Below are 6,029 nucleotides of genomic sequence, written 5' to 3'. Positions count from 1 at the left end.
CAATAGCATTGTTAATTTGTGTCCAGGACCGGGGAAATTCTCCGAGTACTGTACTGACCATTTCTTCCCTTTCCTCTGCGGGTTGAGGGCTATCTTGGTCTTCATCAGTGCTTTGCAGCTGCTCGGGACATTTCTTCAGGTGGTCTCTAGAGACAGTGGCTGTGGTCTCTCCTCCATCCTTACTGATAACGCATACTTTCGGGTTTTCATGACTTGAGGGCAGTACTGTGTACGGGTCTTTCTCACACTGGTCATCCAACTTATGGAGCCGCCTCTTCCTCTTCAAGACCTGCTCTCCAGGTGCCAGGGGAACAGCGGGAGCATGCTGGTTGTAAGTCCTCTCTTGCCTTTCTCTTGCTTGAGACAAACTTCTCTCAACACTCTCCTGCACTTTCCGGTACTGCTGCTGCCGTTCTATATCCCAGTCTGCCTCTGGCGAGGTATCCTCGGGTGTCAGGACTCCCATATCCAGGTAAATTAGCAGCTTACCAGGTCTTGCTCTCATTAGGTAAGCCGGGGTGCAGTTGGTGGAATTTACTGGGATGTGGTTATACAAGTCCACCAGATCAGGCAGTTTTTCAGGACACAGACTGCGTTCTTCCAGGGGCAACATTTTCAGCAAGTCTATCACCACCTGGTTCATCTTCTCACACAATTCGTTGGTTTGGGGGTGATAGGGCGTTGTCCTTATCTTCTTGCAGCCTGTAACATACCTGGCGGCGTCCTTGCATGGTGGTCCATCTCCCACTGTGCAAGAGCGCGCACTTGATCTCCAGTCCAGAATGTCTCTCTGGCTTCCCTCCATGCTGTCTGTTTGTGTCTGTTTCTGCTGCTTAAGGGCGGCGCCCGATCACTTCCTGCTTTTTGTACCTGCTGTGGGTCACACCCCTTGTGCGTCCTCAGCCTATTGCTGTCTGTCACCTGGTATATAGCTCAGCTGCTCCCATCTATCCCTGCCTGAGCATAGTGTTTCTTTCAGTGTGTGCTTGCACTCTGAAGGTGCCAGGTCCCGTTCTTTGTCTCCTGCTTTGCGGTATCAGTTCCCGTGTCTGAACTGAGTCCTGTCTATGTCTCCTGCCTTGCGGTATCAGTTCCCGTGTCTGAACTGAGTCCTGTCTATATCTCCTGCCTTACGGTATCAGTTCCCGTGTCTGAACTGAGTCCTGTCTGTGTTCTCTTGTCTGCCTATCCTGGAGGCTGTATTTCCAGGCCTGTCTGAACACGCTCCTAGCCTGTTCCTCCCGCCTTCTAGGGGCCGATTACCTAGACCCGTTCCTGTATCTTGTCTGTCCTGTCTGAACACGCTCCTAGCCTGTTCCTTCCGCCTTCTAGGGGCCGATTACCTAGACCTGTTCCTGTATCTTGTCTGTCCTGTCTGAACACGCTCCTTGCCTGTTTGTCCCGCCTCTCTGGGGGCCGTATTCCCAGACCCGCTCCTGTCTCCCGCTGCAGTGTCGGTCTCCTCCGTACACTCAGTTCCAGTCTGAACTCTTTCCTATCCTTTACCTGTTTTGCCTCTATGTCCGTTCCCTTCCTTTTTCTGCAGAGTCTGAACTCGTACCTAACTCCTGCTTGTTGTCTCTGTACTCTCGTTTGTGAGTTTGTGGTCCACTCGCTACTTCACTGCAAGTACCCTGTGGGTGTCTGGCTCTGCCTTACCCTTCCTGTCTGTTCCGTGTGAACAGAGCCCTGTCCCCCCTACTCAGCCTTGCCTGCTCTGTCTCCTTTGCTCACCGCTCCGGCGGTTCTAGCCTGCTCTGACTCCTTTGCTCACCGCTCCGGCGGTTCTAGCCTGCTCTGACTCCTTTGCTCACCGCTCCGGCGGTTCTAGCCTGCTCTGACTCCTTTGCTTACCGCTCCAGCGGTTCTAGCCTGCTCTGACTCCTTTGCTCGCTGCTCCGGCAGCCTTGCTCCGCTCTGACCCTTTTGCTCGCTGCTCCGGCAGTCTCGCTCCACTCTTGCTCACCGCTCCAGGCGGCCTCGTCCTGCTTTACTCTTGCTCACTGCTCCGGCAGTCTCGCTCAGCTCTGACCCTTTGTTCACCGCTCCTGGCGGCCTTGTCCTGCTCTACTCTTGCTCACCGCTCCAGGCGGCCTTGTCCTGCCCTGTTCTCGCTCACCTCTCTGGGCGGCCTCACTCTGCTGTGTTTGTCCGCCACATCTGTGGTTCTGTTCTTGAGTCCCAGTGTGTACTGGGTCCTATCCCGCCAGTGTCCCTACCTGCTAGTGCCTCCCTGTCTGCACTCTAGCTGTGCTTGCCTGTACCCCTCTGCCTGTGTTGTTCCTGAGTCCCAGTGTGTACTGGGTCCTATCCCGCCTGTGTTCCTACCTGCTAGTGCCTCCCTGTCTGCACTCTAGTTGTGCTTTCCTGTACCCCCCTGCCTGCATACCCGCCTGCCTGCATACCAGTCGTGCCTGCCTATACCCACCAGTCTGTGTGCCAGCCTACCAGTCTGTTCCTGTATTCCCCTGTGTGGGTCAACAGCCGTGTCCGGGGTCTGTCCTGGAGTAGCACCTGGTCCCTCTGCTCGGTTCCTCCTTGGTGCACTGGCGTCATATGCCGTCGTGCCACCTTGGTCGGATCGGGCAGATACTTAGTTACGCCCCTCCAGGCACTCTCCGGTTCATGGCACAGTGGAATCACTACATAAACGCGCACACGCCAGTCAGTCCGGGCGTGTGCATAACACAGCCATAGAGGTTGCAGAACTCCTGGAAGACCTCCGCTTCGAAGGCTGGACCTTGGTCAGTCAACACTTGCTCTGGATACCCGTTTGGATGGCAGAAGTGCTGCTGGAAGGCTCTAGCTGCTGTCTGAGCTGTTAAGTCCTTGACAGGGACAACCACCAGGAACTGGGAGTAGTTGATGGTGAGAGCGTAGACGTACCCGGACCTACTTGGAGCCAGCTTCACATGGTCCAGGGCTACCAGTTCTAGTGGCTCCTTGGTGATGATGGGCTGCAGGGGAGTCTTTTGGCTGGCACGGTCCTTTCTTCTCAGGTTGCACGGGCCGCAGTCTCTGCACCATCTCTCAATGGCCCCTCTCATGCCTACCCAGAAGAACCGTTCACGCAACAGGAACTCCAACTTCTTCCATCCAAAGTGTCCTGCTCCGTCGTGGAATGCCTCCAGGACCATAGCCGCGTCTCGTCTCGGGACCACTACCTGCCAGGTCAGCTCATGTGTCCGGGAGTTAACAATTCTCCGGCACAGCTTCCCCTTGTAGAGAAGCAGTTTACTCTTCTCCTTTGGGGACTTGAACCTGCGATTTTCTGATCGCTTCTACTAGATACTGTGATAGAACTGTATATAGCGAAATTAAAAATCTCATTTGAAAGCCAGGCTGGTCTTAACAGGAAGAGGAAAAGACAGGGGCTTTCAGCAGGCTGAGGTAGTCATTTCCAATAATGTGTTCAGTAAGGGGTTCAAATTTTTTATATCATCTCAGCAGATGGAATCGATAAGACGCCCTACGACACAACGGACATACCGGCACAAAGCCTTGATGATGCCAGTTTACAGATTTCTGACCCAAGAGAACTGGTCCACACAGGCCAACCTATAGACTTTTCCAATCTCGAGTTCTGGAAAGTTCTTGGAAAAGGAAACTATGGAAAAGTAAGTGTCAATTTATATTGTCCGTGTTCCCCAATGTATCCTGCACCAGATACACAGGAGAGATGTACATATTCATTACAGGATGCTCATATGTAATGATAATTGGGATTAACTAGTGAACTACTACACAGTACTAGATGAGAGTTTGGTCTGATCTGTTGTGATTTTTCTCCAGGTCGTCTTGGCATCAGATCCAGTCAGTGAAGGACTGCTGGCCATCAAAATCATGGACAAAAGTTCTTGTGAGGACTTAATCTCTACAGAGCTAGAAGTCCTGAGAATGGCTGCCGGGTGCCCCTACCTAATGACTATGCGGGCGTTTAGGGAAACACCTACGGAGTATGAAATAGCCATGGACTATATAGTCGGAGGAGACCTGTTTGGCCACATGAAAGATTCAATGATGTTTAACACAGAGACAATAAGGTAAATGTCCGGTACTGAATGTGAATAATCCACTGCCGGCACATTGTAGTCTTAGATCAATGGACAACGACAACTGGAGAAACTAATGATGTGAAAAGGACACGTGTGTGATCTCCTCATGTTCTCTGTTTGATTGTGCATGTAACCACTGATCCATCCTTTCTACTCCACAGACTCTTTGCGGCAGAGATGGTGTGCGGACTCCAGTTCCTGCATGAACGCGGCGTCATACATAGGTAATCATTTCTCCTTCATAAATCTGTCACCTGTGACTCTCTGTTGTCTCCTTACATATCTATTGTAGAAAGTTCTTTCCATGAATTGTCCTCACAATCAGTGTCTGCTCCTTCTCCCTGCAGTGACCTGAAGCCAGAGAACATCCTCCTCCAAGACACCGGACACATCAAAATCTCAGACATTGGCTTAGCAGCCATGAATGTATTTGAGGGTGACATAGTGGAATATACTGCTGGCACTAAGGGTTACATAGCGCCCGAGGTATGAACATCTCTGTGTGATTGATGTCGATAGTAGGATTGAGGGATAATCTGATCCCAATGTATTCTGCTCATATCTAATCACAGACCGGTCCTCATAGTCTCTGTGTGTAAATCCCCTTCCCGGTATATTCAGATTCTCTCCAATCTCATGTTCCCATAGGTAATGGACGGTGAAGGATACAACCATCTGGCAGACTCCTTTTCCTTTGGCGTCATCTTATATATGATGACTGTAGGTGACTGGCCATTCTATACCAGAGGCACAATGGACGAATACCACCAGTCTCTGTATGACGACATCCCTTCTTTTCCACCTGGGATCTGCTGTCATACCATGGATATCATAAAACGGGTGAGTAAGATCAGATGGACAATGATAATGGGGGATTACAAGAAGATATAGAAGATAAGATATGGACAGTCCATAGACATTGTGTAATAATTTATCAGTAATAATACATAATATAATGACTAATGCTTTGTTTTCATTTTCTAGCTCCTCTGCAAAACTCCATCTGCCCGATCTGCCATTACATCATCCATCAGATCGCATCCGTTTTTCTATTCTATAGACTGAAGCGATGTGGAGTCCGGCAGAGCCGACCCACCATTCCCATATTACTATGTAAGTACAGCACATACAGACATCCAAAGTGTTATCACTACCCAGTAACACACTTACCCACTATACACCTTATCGCTATATCCCCCTAGTACTGTATATACTGTATGTGAGGGGCTGATTCTCAGACGTGTATATTTCTCTTCTTCCAGCAGGAGTATTAGGCTAATAAAAATCAGCCCCATTCCAGTAACATCCAGGAATGAAGATTTACATTAATCGGATGAGACAATTACACTGGACTTTCTTATTTACCGGACTGTGACCAACCTACCGAGCTTCCACCACATAACATAACATCCAAGTAGATTTGAGCACCAAACATCCAGGGATTTATTCCGATCGCCATATTTGGGGTCAGGAAGGAATTTTTTTCCCTTGATATGAGGATGATACAACAACGAGTCCTCAGGGTTATTTTTCGCCTTCCTCTGGATCAACGTAGCAAGTAATTAAAGGCTGAAATTGAAGGACTTCTTTCTGCCATACTTGTTATGTCACCATCTGGACGACTCATCTACAATGTGGTGGTAAGGAGACGACTACAAGATATGGACATAAAGAAGGAAGCGGCGGCTCCTTCTCCTACTTGGCCATGTACAGACAGAAGGAAGCGGCTGCTTCTTCTCCTACTTGGCCATGTACAGACAAAGGAAGCGGCTGCTCCTTCCTCTACCAGGCCATGGTCAGACAGAAGGAAGCGGCTGCTCCTTCACCTTCCTGACCATGGTCAGACAGAAGGCCATTTGGCTGATCGCGATGCTGTAGGAATCCAGGAAAACTCCAACTACACAGATCACAAGTCACACATTCCTGCTCTTCTCCTCTCTCATGTGTGATCCAGACCTGGATGTCCAAAAGCGG

Source organism: Phyllobates terribilis, unplaced genomic scaffold (genome assembly GCF_046119375.1).
Source record: "Phyllobates terribilis strain yellow unplaced genomic scaffold, ASM4611937v1 Scaffold_801__1_contigs__length_655404, whole genome shotgun sequence".
In the NCBI taxonomy this organism is placed as follows: domain Eukaryota; kingdom Metazoa; phylum Chordata; class Amphibia; order Anura; family Dendrobatidae; genus Phyllobates; species Phyllobates terribilis.
Note: the sequence above shows the minus strand (reverse complement) of the source record.